At 38.0% G+C, this 23,945-nt stretch overlaps 1 long non-coding RNA gene across 1 annotated transcript; it reads left to right on the top strand.

The window, feature by feature from the left end:
• Positions 1–22,645, top strand: LOC131817954 (uncharacterized). The gene is made up of 3 exons (XR_009348643.1): positions 1–184; positions 21,300–21,431; positions 22,534–22,645. It is a non-coding gene; the product is annotated as an uncharacterized LOC131817954 (long non-coding RNA).
• Positions 22,646–23,945: the final 1,300 nt, after the last annotated feature.

Below are 23,945 nucleotides of genomic sequence, written 5' to 3'. Positions count from 1 at the left end.
AATGTTATAGCAATATAGTTGTGCTATGGAAGATTCAGAGACAAACCTGTAATACATGATTGGAATGCAGAGATAAAGTGGAAGGTAGCCATACTTCCTATTCTTTGCCCCAAGGCTAAAAGAGTGGCAGCAGCGGCAGAGGCATTGCAAGGGAACACAGTAACTCACAATTCCAGGAAGTAAGGTGAGTACTAATCCTGTAGAAATCCTGTGGCATGGAGAATAGAGCCATGGAAATAGGAGATGGTCCAGATTTGGGTATGTATCAATCTGTTGAACGGAGTCAGACTTCTTGATGAAGAAAGACTACAGAAAAGATAATTAGGACCACCTGGTGGCTCAGTCAGTTCAGCGTCTGCCTTAGGCTCAGGTCCTTATCCCAAGGTCCTGGGATGGAGCCCCACATCCAGCTCCCTGCTTCTCCTTCTCCCTCTGCCTGCCGCTCTCCCTGCTTGTGCACTCTTGTTCTCTCTCTCATTCTCCCTCTCTCACACAAAGGAAGGGAGTAAGGGAGGAAGGAAGGAAAGAAGGAAAGAAATATAGATGCATGGACACTCATTCCCAAGAAGTCTTTGCTTTTAGGTAGAAAAGGACATTGTGTGTTGGATGAGGAAATAGTAATGATATAACACTAAGTGATTAATAATCAGACTACAAAAGGACTCAGTGTACCATTTTTCTAATTAGCTATATATAAAGTGTAAAATATTGATTTCTGGTATGTAAATAAATACACCAAAATGAAAATAATAGCAATGAAACCAGAATTAGTGATGAGATCATGGGTAATTTTTTTCTTTGTATTTTTCTTTGTTTTTAAGTTCTCTATATTGGGGATGCCTGGGTGGTTCAGTTGGTTGGGCAGCTGCCTTTGGCTCGGGTCATGGTCCCAGGGTCCTGGGAACAAGACCTGCATTGGTCTCCTTGCTTAGCAGGGAGCGTGCTTCTCCCTCTGCCTCTGCCTGCTGCTCCCCCTGCTTGTGTTCTCTCTTTCTCTAGAAAATTGGTAAATAAAATCTTTAAAAAAATAAAATAGATAAAGAAACAAAGTTTTCTATATTGAATATACACTTGCTTTGAAATTATAATATTATTTTGAAACAATAAAACAATAAAAATACCTAACAAAAAAAATAAGCAAGGGTATTAATAGGCAATAGAGAAACAAATAAATATAATGGCCAACTAACTTAGGAAAAGATTACCCCAAAACACTCGTGATAAACGACGTTCAATGTGAAAAAAAAAACTAACAAGATGCCATTTTAATTAATTGAATGATGATTTTTAAAAATTATTCCAATACCCCATATTCCTAAGGATATAGATAAAATGGCTCATATACAATGATGACAGGAAGCTAAATTGCTGCTGTCATTCCTGGAAGAAAATTTTTCATTGTTTATCATTCTCCTTAAAATGGTCAGACCCTAGGGCTCACTTCCATAAAATATTCTAAATAAAAATCAGGTATGTTCATAATGACTCTTTATCTTTTGGAGTATTTATTACCATTATTTATAACACCAAAAATTATTAAAATGTGAATGTCCAAAAGCCTAATATTCTATAGGTAATTAAAATTATGACTTTTGAGAATAGTTATGACATGGAGGAAAAACTCCTTATATATGGTTGAGTGGAAAAGGCAGATCACAAAATAGTGTATCTAGTGTGATTAAGATTTTGTTCATAAAATTGGGGGGAGGGGTAAAATGTTAACAGCTATTGACTAGAAGAGATTTTGGCTTTCTGTCATAGACATTGTTGAATTTTCTAAATATTCGACAATGAGTATTTAAAAAGTACACACACATAAACAGGCATATTTATAGAACTGGGACTTTTTTTAAAGAAAATATTATTTTAAGAGTAAATCTAGGTTCTGGAGTGGGAGTTTACAAAGCAGCAAGGGGGGGAGAGACTAGAATGATTCATCTAGTAATGAGCTGAAGTGGTAGACATCAGTAAAAACTCATGTTTAGCTTGGTATAGATACAATTAGCTACATAAAGAGATATTTACAGATGTGTGTATATACAGACATATATCTCCTTGCTCTGTCAGCTGAGAGGGCCTAGAAGTAATGACACCTCAGTAGCACTGAGCACACCTAATTTCCAGATCTTGGTTTCTAATACCATTCCCCAATAAAAAGAACAGGGCTCTTTAGAGGGATTGCTGATCTAGAACTAAGGCAGGAAATATATAAAATGAGCCTGGAATACCTTATCGTACCAGTAAATAAGGAAGTGCTCAAAATGAGTAAATAAGCCCATGGTAATGAGGACATGTCAAAGAAGCCAATCAAAAAAGTTCCCCATGGCTGAGGCTGGACAATCTGAGCAATGAAATAAATGAAATGGTATTGGATTATATCCAAAGTATAAAGTAAATATTCTTGAGTCAGTACTGGTATAAATTAATTATTGGATATATAAATGGGGGAGAAGAGACAAATCTCCTTTGCAGAAGTGTTACAAATAATTTATGTAGATATGCTACACTCAAAGAGGTGAAGCATTACTCCCCACTCCTTAGCTATGGGCTACACGTAGTGAGTTCCTTCTAAAGAGCACAGTGTAAAAAGCAGGAGGGGAGAGTAATTTTACAGTGGAGAAACCTGACAAACACAACTTCAGCCAGGTAATCAAGACCAAGATCAACAGTGAAAAGTTATCCTGACAGTATGCACCCTTGGATATGATGGGATGACAATGGTATGTTAGCCTTGTGACTTGTCAAAATCTCATGACGCCAGTCTACTCAAGAGAATAGCATAAGACAAATCCCACCTGAGGGACATTCTACAAAATATCCCTCTCAAAAATTCATCAAAAACTCATCAAAAATTTAAAAAGTCTGAAAAAATGTCACATCCAAAAGGAATCTAAGAAGATTTGATGACTAAGTGTAATGTGGTATCCTGGATGGGACCTTGGAATGGTAGAAATAGTATTAGGTATAAATTAAGGTAATGTAAATAAAATATGGCCTTTAGTTAATAATAATGTATCATTGTTGATCACTAATTGTGATAAGTGCATCATACTAATGTAAGGTGTTAATAATAGGGGGATCTGGGTGAGAAGTATGTGGAAACCCTCTGTACTATCTTTATAAGTTTTCTGTTAATGTAAACTATCCTAAGAAATAAAGCAAGGTTTTTGTTTTTTTAAAGCATGGTTCTGTCACAAAATACAACAAAAGCATTTTTAAGAATTATTTATGCAAGATAGGTAGGAGGCCATTAAAGCCAAGTTTTTTATGTAGAAAATATTGTAATAATTTCAATTAACACATAGTTAAAAATATACACTAAGAAGAGGAATATTTTTCTCTTCATTAAGGAAGAGTGAAATATTACATTTTCCTGAACCTATAGATGTCCATAAGGCAATGATTTCACTCTTCTTTATCACCAGGGAAGACTGAATTTATCTTAGGGAAAGGCATAACTAAACGACAAGGAACATTTTAAGAGGAAGAAGCTAGAGAAGAACCTGCCTCTGAAGATAAGCTACTCCAAAATCCAGAAGAAATGATTAAGAACCTGCTTGGGACTCTCAAAAAAAGGACCCAAAAAAAGGGGGGGGGGTCTATGAATATTCAGCATAAGAAAAGATCAAGATGAACAGGCAAAGGGAAAAGAGAAAAAGGAAGATGAATGATACAGAAGATTTGAAGGAAACTTAAAATGTATCAGAATAAGAAAACTATGGACAATAAAGGACCAACAACAACAAAAAAAATACAGACAATACAGTGAACTTAAGATATTTCTCAGAATCTAAAAGAAAAAGACAAAGGATTAAGATGAAAAGAGAAAATATGATAATCAAGGGAGAATGGAGAACAAAGATGATGTTTAAAAAGTTCAAGTGAAGAACTGAAAAACTAGAAGAGAAGGAAATCTAGAGATGTGATAGAAGAAAACAGTGAGCTTAAGACTTACCACTTTACAGACATCTAACATGTTAACCATTTTACAGAAAAAAAGTAGTCATTTACATGGAAAGGTAATGCAATAACATTTTCATGTAAACAAGAACTCAGAAAATATACTTTTGTTGAAAAAAAGTACCTAATTATATACGAAATAAAGGGAGCCTCAGGAGTAAAACAACCATAAAGAGACCAGCAATAAAAACTGAAATTGTTCAACATAGTTAAGTCTAAGTAGCTGTTTTAAATCTAGGTTTAAAACTGAAAGTGAATGTAAAAGTCACAATGTAATAATATCTTGTACTAAAACCTGTGAAGAAAGGAGAAGTAAATGTACTAAATACTTTGTCTCAAATGGGAGCTGGAGGTTGGGAAGCCCAAAGATACTGCTTTGATTCTGACCCTGCAATTATATGAGAAATTTGAAACACTGAAGATAACCACAATAGAAGTCACATGATCTATTAGCTCCTAAAACACAGACAAACACAACAGCAAACTCAATATAATCCATACAACATAAGACAGAAAATAAAAGAGATACAAAGGAAGTGCAAAAGACAAAACATATGAGTTAAGGTTACAGAAGTAATATTTATTATAATGACCAAAGAAAAGGGGATTAATGCTATAAGAGTAGCTAAGACTCTTAAATCAGGCCCTCAAAACATGTTAAGCCAAAAAAACCATGTTTTTCATAAAATGTGTGTGTGTGTGTGTATACAAAAGTGGTATCACAGGTTTTTAAAATAAGGGAATACAAGAAGATAGTAAAAATGTAAAATGAATACTAGAGGGGAAAGAAATCTAGGCAAGAAAACGAAATGGGACAATTTAGTGGGTGGGACCCTTTATCATAGTGATGGACATCATTCCAAATGAAGAAGATACGGTGAAATAGTTAGCAAGTACTTATCAATTCCCACAGCTGTTCAGGAATTTTGAAAAAAATGCATGTGAAACACTGAATGCCCAATACTACTTAAATTTAAAATAACATATATCACTTTTTGAGTTGTTCTGTGCCTTACAATATTCCATTTAAATATATAAAGATATATAAAGAAAAACTTTTTCGAAATACAAAGAAAAACTGACATAAATACTGTTATTTTGTGAAATGTCAACATACCATTATTGTTACCAGAAGATAAATCAGACAAAAAATAAAGATATAAAGAATCTAAATCATAAAATTAGTAAGTTCAATTTTTTAAATGGGGCAAGGAGAGAGTACATTTTCTTGGCAATTATAAAACTGATAAACATAAAACACAGAAAAACTAAATGCAAAATTCAATACTCCTGAGGATAATTCATCTTGAGAATAATCCTTTTACAGTAAATCCCTTTAAAAGGAAGTTCAAAATTTCACAAGGAGCACTCAAGAAAAGTTGGAGTGGAACCTAATCTTGAAAAATGAAATAAAATTGCCAAGGTAAGTTTATTTTATTATGTATTTAATGAAATTAAAGAACAAAAATATTGATTTAGACATATTTGTTCTGACAAAATTTGGGATCTCATGATATAACATCCTTCATGGTTGAACAATAAAAAGAGTGGCTTTTCTGAAAAGAAAGATCAAACCTTTATCAGTCTTCCAAGGGTCCATTCAGTGCTTTTCTATTTAGATATTTCTCCTCTGAAGCTATCATGTCATCACCTTGAAGAGTTTCCTCTTCCGTTTCTTGCCTTCAACCCCATGCTTAGTTGTCAAAGAAATATGGGTAATTCCAGCAGTTCTCCAACATCACCTTCAACCTCACAAAATTCTGCCAGCTTGTGGCACCTGGATGGCTCAGTCTTTAAGCATCTGCCTTCAGCTCAGGTTAGGGTCCTGGGATGGAGCCCCACATAGGGCTCCCTGCTCTGAGGGGAGACTGCTTCTCCCTCTCCCACTCCCCCCGCTTATTCAGGAAAATTTTTTTAATTTTTTTTAAAGATTTTATTTATTTATTTATTTGACAGAGAGAGATCACAAGTAGGCAGAGAGACAGGCAGAGAGAGAGGAAGGGAAGCAGGCTCCCCGCTGAGCAGAGAGCCCGATACAGGATTCGATCCCAGGACCCTGTGATCACGACCTGAGCCTAAGGCAGCGGCTTAACCCACTGAGCCACCCAGATGCCCCTTATTCAGGAATTTTAAAAAGCAAATACTTGTGTTTCCTCTCTTGCTGCATCTCTGTCAAATAAATAAATAAAATCTTCAAAACAAAATTCTACAGGCTCTGTTTTTAATCAAAGATAATGTGCTTGCTTTGTTTTGTCAGGAAAACATCCAAAAATCAAATCAGGTAGAGGTGACCAGGCAAAGAGATCTCACCAGTTAGAAATGCAGACTCTGGTCTCACTAGTGATGAGATCAGTTTCATAAGTGATTAATTCGTGCATGAACATTTCACCTTTATGACAGTTTTGCTCTCCTCTACAACTTCATAATTGTAGGGACTTAGATACTGAAGTCTCTCCTTCTGTCCTACTTAATTATGTATAAGAAGATACCAAAATTGCACTGACAGGTTATTTAGAAGTTAATCACAACAAAAACAGGTGATATCAAAACTGCTAGAATACAGTCAAGGTGTTACCAGGGGGGATCTTTATGGAGTTAAATGCTTTCATTATTAAATAACATTGAAAATTAATAAACCAAACCCTTAATTTTTTTAAAAGACTGGAAGAAGATATGAAATTTTAAAAACAAAGGCTTAACAAGAATACAAATGGAAGTTGAGGAATAAATCTAAGTTTTGATTCTTTGAAAAGATCAACACATTCCAAGACTAAGCAAGAGAAAGGAGGGACAGAGGGGAAAAAAAGGTGGGGGGGGGGGGCGGACGAAAGAAATGAGAAAAAAAAGAAAGAAATGAACTAAGCAGGGAGGTAAGGGAATGCACAGAGCACAATTATATAATGCTAAGCATGGTGAAAAGGTCTTCAGTTCTCAAGTGATCAGGTTTGGGAAGACTCAAAGCCCATTTGTTCTGAAATTAAAATTAACAATCTATAGTGACTGCTATCGCCATCTGTTGGTGGAAGACAGGGTTGACACCTTTGCTCTGGCTTTGTTCGCATCTAAGAATCTTATAAATGGAAATTTCAAAATGGTTTTAAATTTATAGCTTCTGAATATTTTAAATGGTACAAGATACTTTAGATGCTATGTTGATTTTAGAATCTTGATGAAATTGAAAATGTGCTGGAGATCATAAATAGTCAAAATTGACTTAAGAGGAGGTAGAAAATTCAGAAACACAAATGCTAATGTATGAAGTCAAAATGATTTTTGTTAGAACCAGACAGGTGAGTACTTTTAAGAAAAGAATTAATTCTATACTCCTGAAACTTCCAAAACATGGAAAAAGAGGGAGGTTCTCTACTTAATTTCATAAAAATCAGTATAATTCTGATACCATTAAAATGACAAAAATACTCCCAAAAAAGAAAATTTGAAGACAAATTACAATATCAAATATGGAAGCAAAAGTAATATAAAATATTATAGCAAATTAACTAAAACCATATATTCAAAGAATAATACAATGTGCCCAGGGAGCATTAATTCCAGATGTGCAAGGATAGTTCAATATTATGAAATCATCAATCTGAGTCACCATGGTAATAGATCCAAACAAAAAAGCTGTGTGAACATCCTGAAGGATAAAAAGAAAACACTTTGATAACATCCAATGCATGCCTGGTTAAACAATGCTCCCGCATTAGGTGAGAAGAATACTTCATAAATATCAATAAGATTTCCTCTCCTAAAATCAAGAGTAAGAAAACAATGTCCAAAATAACCACTGTTATCCAATATTGTCTTGGAATTTTTGGCCACCACAGTCAGAAAAAGAAATAAAATGTAAATTACAATGTATATATAATTATTTGTTTTCAAAAAACCAAAAGAATCAACTAAAAACAAATAAATAAACAAAGAGGGAAAAGAGAGACAAAGCAAGAAACAGACTCTTAACTATGGAGAACAACCTGCTGGTTACCAAGGGGGAGGTGGATTAGGAAATTAATGAAATGGGTGATGGGGATTAAGGACTACACTTGTCCTGATGACCACTGAGTAATGTACAGAATTGTTGAATTGCCATATTGTATACCTGAAACTAATATATCACTGTATTAACTCTACTGAATTTAATTTAAAAACTTAATAATTTTAATAAAGGAGTTCAGAGTTCTAATTTATTTTTTAAATATTTGTGAAACAAGACAATAGATTTCCCACATACTGTTATAATCCTTTAAAAATATCATGGGAGAAAATTATTTCTTTTTTTTTTTTTTAAAGATTTATTTATTTATTTATTTGACAGACAGAGATCACAAGTAGGCAGAGAGGCAAGCAGAGAGAGAGAGAGGAGGAAGCAGGCTCCCTGCTGAGCAGAGAGCCCGATGCGGGCTCGATCCGAGGACCCTGGGATCATGACCTGGGCCGAAGGCAGCGGCTTAACCCACTGAGCCACCCAGGCGCCCCGAAAATTATTTCACAAAAGTATCAAAAGCTATGGAATTTTATGAAATAAATTTTAAATTTAAGACATGCTCTTTAAATCTACAAAACTCTAAAAAATTAAAAAGTGTGAACATACTATGTCCATGAATGAGAAGACTTCAGTTCTCTAAACTAATCCAAACATAAAATACAATCGAACCAATATCACAATAGGACTTTTTTTTGGAAATGAATACAGGCTTTTCAAAAATTCAATGAGACTAATCAACACAGAGAATATTTAAGACTTTTTTTTTAATGAAGGGGAAAAAAGTGAGTCTTTTCTGGGATGATTTTTAAAGTACTACTAGTCTTGGGGCACCTGGATGGCTCAGTGGGTTAAGCCTCTGCCTTCAGCTCAGGTCGTGATCTCAGGGTCCTGGGATCGAGCCCCGCATCAGGATCTCTGCTCAGCAGGGAGCCTGCTTTCCCCCCTCTCTCTTCCTGCTGCTCTGCCTACTTGTGATCTCTCTCTCTCTGTCAAATAAATAAAATCTTTAAAAATAATAATAATAAATAAATTTAAAAAGATTTTAAAAAGTACTACTAGTCTTGGTGCAGGACTAGAAAAATCAATAAAACCCAAACCAATGTCCAGGAACTAAGAGAAGGATTTGTAAGAAAGGATCTATAAAAATAGCATCACAGGGCAGTGTGGAAGATAAGATTATTAATAAATTGTATTTGAACAATTGGCTGAACACTTGGAAAAATAAAAAGATAAACCTGACTCCAAATACGCATATGATAGATTGTACTTAGTTTTAAAACTGTCAACTCTCCCTTTTGTGAGACTATATACACTTCCATCTCCTACTGACATAGACTTAGCCATGTGACTTGATTTTGCCAATAAAATGTGAACAGAAGAGACATGGCACATTCTAGTACAAGTTCATGGTGCCACTCACTGGTTCCACCATCACCCTTTGTCTCATGGGCAGGAGAAATGGATGGAGGCTGCTACTTTACAGTGGGTCCCATAAAAAGGCACACCTGGAAAAGCACCAAAGTTGTCTGCCAGCCAATATATAAAATGAGTGAGAAATAAATACATATTATTATGAGTCACTGAAATTTGGGATCATTTGTTACCATGAACAGCCTCAAGAAAAGTTAAGTGATAACAGAAAAAGAGGAGGGATGCCTGGGTGGCTCAGTTACTTAAGAATCCCACTCTTCATTTCAGCTCAGGTCATGATCTCAAGGTCATGAGATGGAGCCCCGCCTCATGCTCCACGATCAGTGAGGAGTCCACTGTGTTTCTCTCTCTCCCTGTCTCTCTATCCCTCCCCAACCATCCCCCGTTCACATGTTCTTTCTCTCTCTCTAAATGAGTAAATCTCTAACCATGAAAGAAATAGAAAGATGAAGTTAAAAAAAATCTATGAAGACGCAAGAAGAAGCTATTGATAAACATTTATATAATCTTATATCTATTTAAATATAATGCAGGAAGACAACATTTAAATGAAACAAGAGCTTTGGCTACATCAAGGGTTAAAATTTCTACAAAATATTCAGTCAACAAACAGAAATTTTATATGCAACATATATGCCATAGGGTTTATAAGTAAAAAGTTCATGGAAAAAAATAGTGTTCTAAGGGGCCAAGGACATTAATAAAAGTTAATTCTCAAAAGAAAGGGTAAGACTAACCACAGAAATTGTTAAAATACATTTAACTTCAATAATCACCAAATAAATGTCAATAAATACTGAGATTTCTTTTTTGAGTATCTTATTAGCAGAGATAAAAAGCATGATCTTGTCTGGTGTTGATAAAGGAATAGGGAAAGTGGCACTCTCCTATACTTCTTTTAAGAGTATAATTTTTTTTTTGGAAAGCAATTTGGCAAAGTTACAAACACTTAAAAAGTGACTCAGAAAGTCTCCGTCCTGGAATTTATCCTTAAAAATAAGTGGACAAATGGGCAAAAATGTATATATAACCAAGTGTTCATTTATGATAGGGAAATATCATCAAAAGTTTTAAATGGTTAAGTAATTTATGATACAGTTATACAATGGAATATTATGCAGCCATTATAGATGATTATGTAAGTGTATATTTTCAAGGAAAGACATTCATGATTTAAAAAGAAAAAAACAATTTACAAGTATTTGGTTATATCTAATTATTTTATTCTTAATACATACTGCATAAATAATACATACATATGTGTATTCTGTGCATATTTACATATACACAGAATTTTTTAATGTTTAAGGTTGGAGACATAGTAAATAGTCTTTGGTGTATTCTTTCCTTTTTGCTCATACACATTTTTTAAACTACAAGGTGTTATCTATGTATTTAAAAAATAATACATTTTTTAAGAGTTTCTTAAAGGGCTATGTTTCCTCAATCTAATTGGGGTCACAGAGCTCTAAGAATATATGGAAAGCCATATTGATTGACTGGCCTTGGAAATGCACATGTACAGCTAGACAGAGAATTTTGTATGGATTTCCAGTGACTTACTCCTCTTGAATATAAACCCATGGACACCTAAATAAAGAGTCCTTGACACAGAAGTATTGTACACCTGATTTGTCTACTCTAGATGTCATAACCTTGGATTCACTCAGCCCAAATATCTATAATGAACAAGACTGGAGGTTGTTTAAGTTAGTGTTTTATTAAGTTGACAAAGCATGTTTTGAGAATGAATGATTCCAAGGTCTGTCATGAGGATTTTATCATTTGTCCTCCATCATTAGAAACATTAATATACCAGGAAGTATATACATAGGGTCTCTGATCCGACTGGTTGTCCCTCTGAAGGAATGCATTACAGCCAAGAGAAATGGAGAAATGTGTTCTGCTCTGGTCTGGTCTGACCTTACTCCCAAGTTTGTTAACTCACCAGAATTTTGTCCTGCATCTATGTCTACTTTGCCTGTTCTGGTCTCTTAGCATCTTATTTTCTAATAAGATGGAGTGAAGGGGGGTCTGTGTTCCTCCCCCATTTGAAGGGCTCTGCTGGCTGAGGTCCAGACTAAAGAACCAATTACCTCCTTCCATGCTGGAGGGGAAACGGCATTAACCCCACGGATCATTATCTAGCCAGTTCACATTTTGTTAACACAGGACTCTGAAAATATACATATTTTCCTTATAGACAACAGCATTCCAAAAGCTCCTGAGATCCTGAGACCACCCACCCAACCAGAACCACTTCTGCCCCTTGAAATCTACATGTGACACAAACTCATGAAAGTAAAAGCAGAAAGATTAAATGAATAACGTTATAATGCCCAACACCCTGTATAAGTAAAGGAAAGTCAAATCAATAGGTCCATAATGGCTTAGCTCCATAGCAGATACTAGCAGAGATACAAGTTAAGAATTGAGGATGATAATCTCTAAACATGAGAGATAGCCAGGCAATCAAGATAAAATGTTTATCCAAATATTTGAAGTGCAATGTTGCAGATATCAGAAGCTTCCTGTTTTCAACCAAAAGCTTTAAAAAACATAGAAATGATTCAAAAGAAGCGAAAACCTTTCCCTGCCTTAGGCAGAATATATGGAGCATAGATTAACCATTTCTGTATATCTCCAGATAATTAGGAATGTCAACTTTCAACTGTGTTGTAATATAGGGATCCCCTCGGGAATTTTCAAGTGTAGAAGGTGCCTGCAGCTACACTAAATGACTTAGAGCTACTATAATGCTCACTTCACATTTTTGCTTTTTATAGGTCTCTTAGTTCCTTTCTGTGTTGTCATAACTTGCAAGCTTTGAGCATCCTTCCAGTCATTTAGCCAAGTTCTGATAAAAAAATGTATCTAAAGTAAGAATACATAAGCTATGGGTAAGAACTGAGGTTCTCTGCTTAGGTACTAGCTACTCTTAGATTCATAGTACTTGTAAAACGAAGGTTTTTGCATGTCATTTTCTGCACAATTGTCCCTATTTTTTTTCTTTTCCAAAATTCTTAGCTATGTTGAAGAAAGGTATATTTGGTTCATAAGTGACAGTTGGTCAAATAAGATGCTATTGAATAAAATTAAATGTGTAATGAAGGTATGCACAAAACAAAGAAACAGGGTCCTTGGGAAATAACACAGAAAAAGCAAAATGTAAGCCAACCAGAACAAAGGAAGGAAGGGAAAGTCCTTGGCATTCTTTGACTCTCACTATTGCCAAGTACTGGGATGAGTACATATGGTTTTCACATTTAGGATTCACAGTTAGGATTGCATTTGTCTGCAACAGAAAACAGAAGTTTATTTAACTATGTGACAAAAATCCCAGAAGTTAGTGATTGCTGCTGTTGGTTCAACTTCTCAATGATACTGTCAGGACCTGGGCTCTTTCTCTTACTGCCATCATTTGCAAACTGTCTACATCCTTGTGGTTGCAAGATGGCTGCTGCAGCCCCAGACATCACATCAAACATTCAAAGCAGAATGGAGAAGAGGCAAATGTTATATTCCTGTGAGACTTTGTCTTTTTATTTGGAAGATTGGCCTTCTTTGGCAAACTTCCCTTTCATCTCCTCATCCAGATCTAGGACATAGACCACCAGGATGAGATAGATTCTATTATCTTGAATAAACTGGGATTCTGTTAGAAAAAGAAGGGGGAAAGTATGGGAGGGGCAAAAGTCAGTGACAGCCAATGTCCACCACGAAGACATTTCTTCATTTTACACTAACAACAAGTTTTATTTACTCTAATAGGAAAAGTGAGGCTCACACGTGACTTACCCAAATGCACACAAGGCTAAATTTGGATGTGAACTTATTGCTCTTCCTCTCTCCATGACCATGCAGTGGTAGTAAAAATAAACCACTCATGCTGAGAAAATATATTCCAGCATCCCAGTATAGCTACTTCCTAAACATATAGGAATTTTCCAAGAAGAGTATCTTTTCCTTTGTCCCAATTTGTAAAGGCGAAGTGGCCACTGCCACAGAGCTGGGAGGGAGGGTGGGATCCCAAGAGGTGAAAGCCCCATTCGATGCACTGTCCCTTCTCCACGGATCAGGGCTAGCAAGGCTCTTCCTGCCTCCACCAGAGCTCCTCGGTCATGGCCACCAACTTCATCAGACACCTGCCTTGCCCCAGATATTGGAATTTCAGTACCAGCCTCATCTCTGGCCCCAGAAGTCACAAAATTCAACATTCCCACCCCTATGTTTCCTTGACCTCTCCACCTAATTCCAGAGAATCAAGACAAGACAGTACTTACTCCTGGGTGTTTTTCCTCCTTGCAGCAGTACCATCATTTACAAGCACACTGCAGAAATTAAAATCATTGTTCCTTTTTGTTTTATTAAAAATCCTGCCTTGGGACACATGATAAGCAACCTTATTAATTTTCTTTTGTATTTAAATGTTTCCAAAAAAAATAATGCAGTGTTTTGCAAAAGTGTGAAAAGGAAAGTGATTGCACTAATCCTCAGTATTTAAAATCTCCTAGTTCCTATTCATCACTATGTGGCTTCCATGATTACTGTTCTGAAATTCAGACCCAATCGGCTTAATGATGCCCCATTATCTAGAGGAAGAATGCTTACCCTTGGGCCCCAAGGATGAGCTTCAGAACATCCATTAAATTGAAAGCAAAATTGTAAGTGTGTGTGCATACATGCATGTCTTTTTCTGGAGAGGGGATCCATAGATTTCATCAAATTCCCTAAGAGATTGGATTAGTATCCTAAAGCAGCCATAACAAATTTCTTAAAACTTGGTGGCTTAAAACAAGAGAAATTCATCCCCACACAGTTCTGGAGGCCAGAAGTCCGATACCAAGAAGTTCACAGGACCACATTCTCTCCAAAGGCTCTAGGGGAGGATCCCTCCTTATCTTTTCCAGCCCCTAGTGGGGCTCCTGGTACTCCTTTCCTGGTGGCCACATCATTCACACCTGTCTTCACAAAGCCTTCTTCCCTGTGACTCTGTGTCCTTTTCTGTCTCTTATAGAGAGACATTTATTGGATTTAGGGTCCTCCCCAATCCAGCATGGTCTCATCTTGATCCTGACCTTAATTGTATCTGCAAAGACCCTATTCTATACAAAGTCACAGAGTTTTGGAGTGAACACTAATTTTGGATGGCACTCTTCTGCCTCCTAGGGATCCATGACCCTACATGGGTTAAGGAAAAAAATGGCATCACAAGCTTCGGGGAAGACACTGCAGGATGTCCTAGATGACATTCCAGGGCCTTAAGACTCTGCCACCATCCCATTCCTCTGACCTCATCTTCTTCAGCGGCACTCCAGCTACCCAGGCTGCTCCCAGCATCTCACACCACTGCACTGGTCTGCTCCCTACCCTCTCAGATGCCTTTTCTCAAAGACTCTTCCATCTTGTGATGGACACAACACACAGCTCGATCTTTGACCCTTCACATCCTTGCTCTGTGCTTGTCCTACTAGAGAGCTCGGCCACAGCCATGACTAACCTTTTATTTCCCTAAAAAAGACTTGCAAACTGCTATCTGCAATCCCAACCCAACCATGCTATGTTCATAAGGGTTAACATCCACAGAGACTTCCTTAATTCTCCAAGTATGTGGCCCCATGTGCTTACCACCTCTGAGGTGGGGCAATCATTACTTCCATTTTATCGTTGAGGGAAATGAGGGTTAAACAAAGTAGAGAATTTTTTCAGTACCACCAGGCTAGCAGTAAACAGAGCTGTGATCAAACCCAGATTTAGCCGAGTCCAGAATCTGTGCTCTTGACCATCAAGAATTTTCCTGCTCAACTAACAGTGCAGTTGGAGCAAGGTAGGGGGCAGAAGACATAAGAGTAGACCATGGTTTGTATGCATGAAAATATAAACAGTAATTCTGAATGTGGTGGGAAACCAACAGGAACACTGAAAAGCATGAGAACGAAGAAAAGACTGTAAAGTTACTCATTACATTGAGTAGTTTCACTAATTCACTCATTTGTTCATTTGCAAAATGGATATTTATTGAAAATCTATGATATGTAGGGCACAGTGGAAGACAGTGGGGGATACGAGGGTGAATGTGTTAGATGAGATCCTGGTCTTCACTAAGCTTATATTCCAGTAGAAGGAGAAATAAAATAACTAACAAGGGATTAAACAAGCCAATGCAAATGACTACAGAATGGCAAAGAGACGGGGGAGCAATGCTCTAGACTGGGAAGTCAGTGAAGGTATCTCCAAAGAGGTAACATTTGAATGAAGACCTGAGCAATAAGGAGGAATCAAACGAGTGAAGATCTAGGAGCAAGGTCCAGTGGAAAGACAAGACAGTAGGTAGAAGGCAGGGAGAGAGAGGAGATGAAAGTGTTAGATTTAATTGAGGGAGTAAAAACCCAGGAGAAAGAGAAGTTTATGGGAACTAGAGCACAGCAATCCTGCACAAACTATGATTTCCACAGCTACGTTTAAACAGCCTTGGTAGGACTGGGGAAAGGTGAATCACTACCATTTGGACACTCTGTGACAGTTCATTAGCAGTCCTGACTAATGGAAGATGACAAAGATTGGGCAAGAAAAGTGACTGCAGCAAAACGTTGGCATCTCTAACTCTTCATCTTTGGCAAACAGCCTCTCCAACAGTCCCTTGCACTGGGTTTGGCAGCTGGGCACTCCCAGAAAAATGAAGATGCCCAGCAGTGATATGATCCTTGCAATGCAGCAAAACCAGGATATCTCCAGGGGACAGGAAGATGACATGGAATTCATCCCATCTTCTAGAGAAAGCAACACCAGCAGAGAGTCTGGGCTCCAACCCATGCAACCCCAGGCCATCCCGTCTCAGAGTCATATCCTACCACATCTCCCTTCCTCTACTTCATGCAGCCAGATTAGATCAGAAAGGATTATACTCCATCTCCTGGGAAAAGCTTCAGGCTGCACATGTCACCAAAAGACCTTGAGAAAGCCACGAGAAAGTTTCTAGATATTCATGCAGTAAACAGTTGCCAGAGGAGACTCATGAAAAGGCCGGACTCACTTCGTCATCACTGCCTGACAGTTGTCATTGACTCAGCTCTGTAAACCAGATGTTCCCGGTACTCTGGCTTGCTGAGGGCACATTTTCTTTTATTACCCAAATAACATGCCTCAAGTCACCATGTCATAACTAACAGAAGTCCTAGGACTCTTCTTGTGTCTGAGAGAGAAGGAATGTGGCAGAGGAGTAAATGGAGTAAGGCTTACATTTCCACTGGTCATCTCGCTTCCTCTGACACCACCCTTCTTCCCTCCTCTTTCCTCCAAACAACATTATCCAAGGTTATTGTGTGTGGTTAACTTCGACTGGGGCTTTTAGGGATGACAGAAGTGGCCTCTTGAAAACCACTTCTTCACAACAGCACCTAAGCGAAAACTGCATCATTTTTGTTTTGTTCCCCATAGTTCTTCCTCTACAGGCAGTTTCGCCCTGCCACCATTTTACCTAAGATGCTTCCTCCCCTCATATTACTGGGGCCCTTTCCTCAAAGGCTGGGCCCCTAAAGCCCTCTTTCACGTGTTGCCCACTAACACCAGAATCCTTACTTTCTTAGTGGGAGCAGTTAAGTTCCTTCAACTCACCCTCACAAGTCTAGGCTTTGCATGGAACTTGGTTGGCCAAAGACCAAGACAGAGGCTCATCTTTCTGAACCACACAGTCCCAACAAAGTTTTTTGCTCCATCAGAGAGCCAGTCACCTCTGATATGCATACCATTCTTCCCCCCAATGGCAGAAACCTGATATGTGTCTATTTTTTATTTTTTTAATGGTTTTATTTATTTGAGAGAGAGAAAGCACAAGGGGAAATGAGAGGGAGAAGCAGACTCCTCACTGAACAGAGAGGCTGATGTGGGCCTCGATCCCAGAACCCTGGGATCCTGACTGGAGCTGAAGTCAGACACTTAACGAACTGAGCCACCCAGGCACCCTATAACTTTTTGACAGAATTTTTTTTTCTTTCTGACATACTGCATCATGATCCTATCAAGATATATGGAGACAAACACCATCAGTGAATTCACTTTATAGTCCATTGGAATGAGGCTTTAAAGAAGAAGAAAAGAAAACAGATTAAATCGGGCCATTCAAATGCTTTGAATTGGTGAATTGGTGAAACCGTGTGGTGTCAACATATGGTGATGTCTTACACTCAGTTCTATCACAAATTAACAACTGTTGTGGCTCATGCCTCACGCAAATCCTTCCAGACCACTAGGCTAGCTAGAGCCCATCCAGGGGTCAACGGCATTCTGGGAGCAGTGCTCATCTGCTATCACTGATGCAGGAGCTCCATCCCCATGCCTAGAATTCAGGCAAGCCCAGTCCCCCAGTACAAGTTCAAGGAACTTTGGGGACTGCAAAATAGCTCATTACAATTGCCTTGTCTTCTCTCACTTTGCTCCTATTTTTTGACTCTCACTTCCAATACTTCAGAACCTACCTGTATTCTTTCTAACTTTGCTTCTTTCTCTAAGCTCCCTTACTCATCCCTTTTCATCATTAGCAGATTTTTGCTTCCTGGTTGAGACTTCTCTACTGCATGGCTCCTCCATCTTAGCCCTATTGACCCTGGGTGTAGATAATTATTTGTTATGAGGGGCTGTCCTGGGCACTGTAGGATGCTTAGGAGCATCCCTGGCTTCTTCCCACTATTTTACCTAAGATGCTATGATGCCTCCTCCCATCATATTACTGGAACTTAACTGCTCCCACTAGATGCCAGTAGGACCTCTCCCTGGTTGTAACAACCAAAATTACCCTCCAACATTGCAAATATCCCTGAGGCCAAATGGCCCTCCCTTAGCAACCACTGATCTACTGAACATGATTTTCACTTGCCATTTGGTCCCATTAGCTCCTGGGTGCCATAAAACACCACCTCACAACAGCTTCAGACCTCCAAGAGGAACCGGAAGGGATAGGCTGTTGGCTGTATCATTGGCCTTTTATGATAAAGGCCTTCCTCAGGACCTCATGAAGAAGATTCCTAAGTGGTTCAAATACAGCATTTGGCTTTGTCTGGCTGGCCAAAGCCAAAACATCTGGTAGAACATTAATTTAGCCAATTTTAGTATGCTAACAAGTCCCCATAATTAGATCAATTTTTCATCTTTCACTCATATTTGGGTGCTTGCACCCAGCTCATTCACTGGCAAACCAGTAGTACCAAGAGGAAACAGTTGAAGAGAAGCACAATTAGGAGAAACTACACTGTTTACAATCTATATTGAGTAGCTTTGCAGGTCATAAAACCTCATGACCTTCCCTATAGATGAGTCTAACAGGGTTGCACAAGCTAGGTTTTTATTCTCAGGTCTCCTTTAAATTTGATATTCCATTTCAATGCCATTACTCCTGGATCTTGACCACATTGAAAAACAAAAAAATTGTTTCCACTCCTCTAGCTTGGCTAGAAAAAAAAAAAAAGGGAAAGACTATGGCAGCCCACTAGAATAACAGGAGACATCCTTTAAGGCAGAGGGCGGGAGTGGGGTGGGGAATGGCAATGAAAACTTTGGCCTCCTTCCATGGTTGGCCAAAAGCAGCCCTGGTTCTGTTTATTCTGTTGCCTGCACTGCTTCTTCTAATTTGCCACACTCTCATTCATTCATCCATTCAATAAACATTGGCCAAGGACTGCTTCAGGCTATGATCTCTATCAGTGACTAGAGATCTCAGTGTGAATAAGCCTTGACAAAGCATAACATCATGCTGAACTCAGGTCATAGAATCAAATATCTCTGTGCTCTACCACTCACCCACGCGCAAAAGTCATTGATCTTTCCTGGGCCTCAGTTTACTCTTCTGTAAGAGTATTATAAAATTTAAACGAGAGAATGATATAATACACTTATCACAGGCTTTGGCCTGTGTACAGATCATAGTCAATGATCTGTAAATATTAGAGATGCTGATGCTGATAATATTTCTTACCACTATTCTCAGGAAGCTCAATATCAACTAAGTATGTGTCAGGGGAGGGGAGATCAGGAAAACAGTTAACTGCAGCCAAGTAGTGGGTGCTGGTGCAGAAATCTCACAGAGTACAGCGATGCCACACAAAAGAGAATGGTTAACCCTACTACAAGAGAGGAAGAAGAAGGAAGCCTTCCTAGACAAAGCACTCTGCTTCTCGGAGGCTACTGTATAATCAAGCACTCCTCCCCTCAGGAATTTTGCCCCTGCACCAGGATCTCAAAGGAATTCTACTTGAGGACCCAAAAGGATGACCACTGAAAGCACCTCCAACACTCTTGTACAGGCTTTTCTCCCTCAGGAAGAGGGATTAAGGTGCCCCTCAGCTGTGTCCAAGGAAATAAGCCAAAGCCAAGAAGGTCAAGAAAAGTGGGTCCAGGAGAATGTGGTCCTGTGCAAAGCTGGAAGGCTTCACTGCTGCACTATAATTGTTTCCACTCCACATCTGTTTTAAGGTGGCCAAGTGTACAAATACTCTCAACCCAACAGTGAGAAGATAAGGGAAAAAAGGCAAGGATCCACTCTGTTTCCAACAACTGGTACGTAGCATTTACATTGCTTTGAGTCTTTCACAGAGGCCCGAAGATTCTGGAAAGGAGATAGTATATAGTAGAGGAATTACAAGGGTTTTGCAGAGGAAACCTATAGTTGGTGTCATAAAGATTCCTTCATCTCCATAAATTAGAAAAATGCAAAGCTGTCATGGCCATTTCTTCTTGTAATTTAGATGCATATTCCATTCTCAAGATGGACAATTTGTAAGGAATATAGTTTTATTTAGGGACTGACATTTCACTCAAGAACAGGATGGGGGAAAAAAGTGGCTCCTAAGTCACCATTAAAGCCTTCAAACAAGGGGGGAAGGTCAACAAAGACATTGCCCACTTATTTCTAGAGAATGAATGCTGCCTTGGGAAGAAATATTTTGTGGTTTTTTTTAATTGCATCTGCTTTGGGGGGGTCTTTCCTATTTTGAAATCCTATCAGTTCTACAAATCAAGATATTTCCCTCAGTTTCTTTATGTAAGAAAATGTTTCCTTATTGATATTTATTTCACAAAGGCATTGAGAATCCTGGGATAAAATGTTATTCACAGCTGCCTGTCTTGGCATATGCTTTGCAATTTGCCTTTTTTTCCCCAAGTCCTTGAAAATGAACTTTATACCTTTTTCTGATTGCTAGGGGACACATTTAAGCTGTAAATGGAAATGTAAAAGACCACTTATATTTTTGAAGATCCTTAACATTTCTTGTGTAATTATTGGTTAGTTTTTGAGATAAAGTAAAATTGCGGTGTTTTTTTTTTTTTCCTTTCCACAGTGCTCTTCCTTCCCTGTGCATTCCACTTAAATTAGCACACACTATTCCCAATATATCATAAAGTTTCAAGAAGAGATTGGTTAACGGAGAGGTTTAAGAGCTTGTCCTCATTTGGGAGAGGGATACTTACCTTAAAGATTTATAACTATCGAGCTTTACTCCTCTTTGATAAGAAAAAGAAATGCATGGAGCACTGGGTGTGGTGCAAAAATAATGAATACTGCTATGCTGAAAATAAATACAAAATAAATTTTTAAAAAAAAGAAAAAGAAATGCATCATGAAATGAGTTTTTAAAACAAGCAACAGATTCTTCGACTGTTCCTCTTCTTTATCCGTAACATGGCTGGTTATTTATGAGTCTGTCGTCTTTCCCAAACACCACTGTAAATGAGTTGTAAAATCTGGTGACATTTTTGGGGTCAAATGCATACATGTGCATGAAATATGCTCTTGTCTCTAGGGGATAATCTCTCCTTCCTTGAAGGAATAAAACCCATTCAATGCCCACCTGTGATATCAGGCTCTTAACTTTTTGTTGATTTAATCTTCCATTCAGGTAAAATTTACTGATGTCCTGTTATGTTCTAGGTACTAAGGATACGCCAGTGTGCAGAACCAGAACACTCCAAGATGACAGAAATGCTCTATGCCTTTCCAGAGCAGTCATCACTAGCCACCGGTGGGTCCAGCTACAGATGTGGCGATGCTTGACAGCCCAGGGTAAGAGTCCTCTGTTATCTTTCCTGCATAAACCACACCCCTAGGCTTCCTCTCTGATTTTCAGTCTGGGTTTCTTTCCAATGGACTGAAAACTTAAAGACAATTGTGACACATCCTGAGAAGAGAATCCTTTTAAATGTTAATATTTAAAAAAATTAAAGTCTTTTACTCATTCCCAGTCTAATAGTTATTTTCTCTAGCAATTTGCATCTTTTAAGTCTTTTGATGAGTTCAACGCCCATCTCTGGTTCCGCTCTTGAGATGGTCAGCTTCTTGTGTGTTCGGGATGGGGGGGAGAAGGAATGGGTTCTAGTGGGCAGAGGTTCCGTAGAGTTTCCTCATTCTGAGCAAAGCCATGAAGCCAGCATCTGAGAACCCTGAGGCAGGGATTATAAATGGCAGATCCCAGAAAGAGTATGGTGCATGGGGATACAATGACTTCTGAGGTGAGAGACAGCATTAATCCTATATGATTGTATCTGGTATCCATGGCCCTTGAAAATCCATAGGGATACTGAACAGGTGGTCTTAATCCTCTGCATCTTTGAAGCTAGAGGAGTACAAACACCTTGTCACTGAGATGCTCCTTCCCAGGACCCCAGCAAGGGACTACTGCCCCATCTTTTGACCACACACAGCATCCCCACACTGGAATAGAAATCCCTTTATCTTCCACCAGTCAGAGAACAGCCTCTATCTGGAGAGCTGTAACATACAGATCTGTGACTGTTTTTAAAATAATGCATTAAAGGAAACTCAGCAGCTAGAGAAAGGAAGACCAATCTGAGCAAACAAAACATTTGGCCAGTGAAATGAAGCTTTTAGAAACAACAGAGGGAAAACTGGACAAACAAATAGCAAGAGCAGTTAGGAGATTCAAATGCAGTGCACAAAAAGAATGCCCAGGCCTCAGGAAAAAATGACTTCTCCACTGAATGGGGCTTCTAGATTTTGCATATATAAGAAGAACTTCAGGAGACTCCATTAAATCAGAATTTCACATAAACAATAAATGATTTTAGTATATTCTTCCCATGCTACACTAAAAAAAAATTCATTCTGAAATCAAATTTAACTATATATTCTGTATTTTATCTGGCAGCGCTATCATTGAACAACTCAGTGGCTGAATTGAAGAGAGGTTAGTCATTGAAGTGACATGAACTGGTGACTAGAAAACACATGGAAAAAACTCACACTGCACAGAGCAAGCAAAGAGGTGGGCAAATGAAAGAAAGGGTGAGACCTTGAGCTGGGTCTAGCAGACACACTATAAGTAATAATATGAATTCCAAGAACAAAAGGCAGTAATTTTAAAGTGTGTGATAAAAGATATATATGCCCCTAAGTTTGTTGCAACATTATTTACAATAGCCGACATAAAGAAGCAGCTCAAATGTCTATCAGTAGATGAATGGTTAAAGAAAATGTGATATATTTATGCAATGGAATATTATTCATCCTACAAAGAATGAAATCTTGCCATTTGCAACAACATAGATAGAGCTAGAGAATATTACACTAAGTGAAACAAGTCAGTCAGAGAAAGATAAATACCATATGATTTTACTCAAATGTGGAATTTAAGAAGCAAAACAAATGAGCAAAGGTAAAAAAAAAAGTGAGAGAGATACAAATCAAGAAAAAGACTCAACTATAGAGAACAAACTGATGGTTACTAGAGGAGAGGTGGAGAGATGGGTAAAATAGATGAGGATTGGGATGCTTGGGTGGCTCAGTTGGTTAAGCAGCTGCCTTCCGCTCAGGTCACTATCCCAGCATCCTGGGATCAAGTCCCACATCGGGCTCCTTGCTCGGCAGGGAGCCTGCTTCTCCCTCTGCCTCCATCTGCTCTCTCTCTCTCTCTTTCTCTCTCTCTGACAAATAAATAAATAAAATATTTTTAAATTTAAAAAAAAAAAAGAAGAGGAGGATTAAGTAGGGCCCTTGTGATGAGTGCTGGGTGATATATGGAATTGTTGAATCACTATATTGTAAACCTGAAACTAATATAACACTGTATGTTAACTATCTGGGAGTTGAAATAAAATAGTAAAAAAAAAGAAAGAAAAGAAAATTTTAAAAAGAGACAAACAAAAAAACCCAGACTCTGAAATACAGAGAACAAAGTGGTGGTTACCAGAGGGAAGGTGGTGGGGGGATGGGAGGATTAAGAGTACACTTATCATGATGAACACTAAGTAATGCATAGAATTGTTGAATCATTACACTGTAGACCTGAAAGTAATATAACACTGTGTGTTAATTATACTTGAATAAAAAAAATTTTAAAAATAATAAGTAAAAGTACGTAATAGAAGAAAATCCTTACTAAGCTGAAGAGACTCCAGATTCTGGAGACTGAAAGGACTCCTGGAGTTCTAAACTTGACTGATGAAGAAAAACATTCATGTGGGTATGTCTTGGTAAAATTCCTGAATGAAATTAAAAAGCAAAAATCCGACAAGCTCCTGGATAGAAAGAACAAATTACCTGTGAATGGGAAAGCATACA

Source organism: Mustela lutreola, chromosome 16 (genome assembly GCF_030435805.1).
Source record: "Mustela lutreola isolate mMusLut2 chromosome 16, mMusLut2.pri, whole genome shotgun sequence".
NCBI lineage: Eukaryota > Metazoa > Chordata > Mammalia > Carnivora > Mustelidae > Mustela > Mustela lutreola.
The sequence above is the reverse complement of the archived record's forward strand: the minus strand, read 5'-3'. Positions and strand labels throughout refer to the sequence as shown.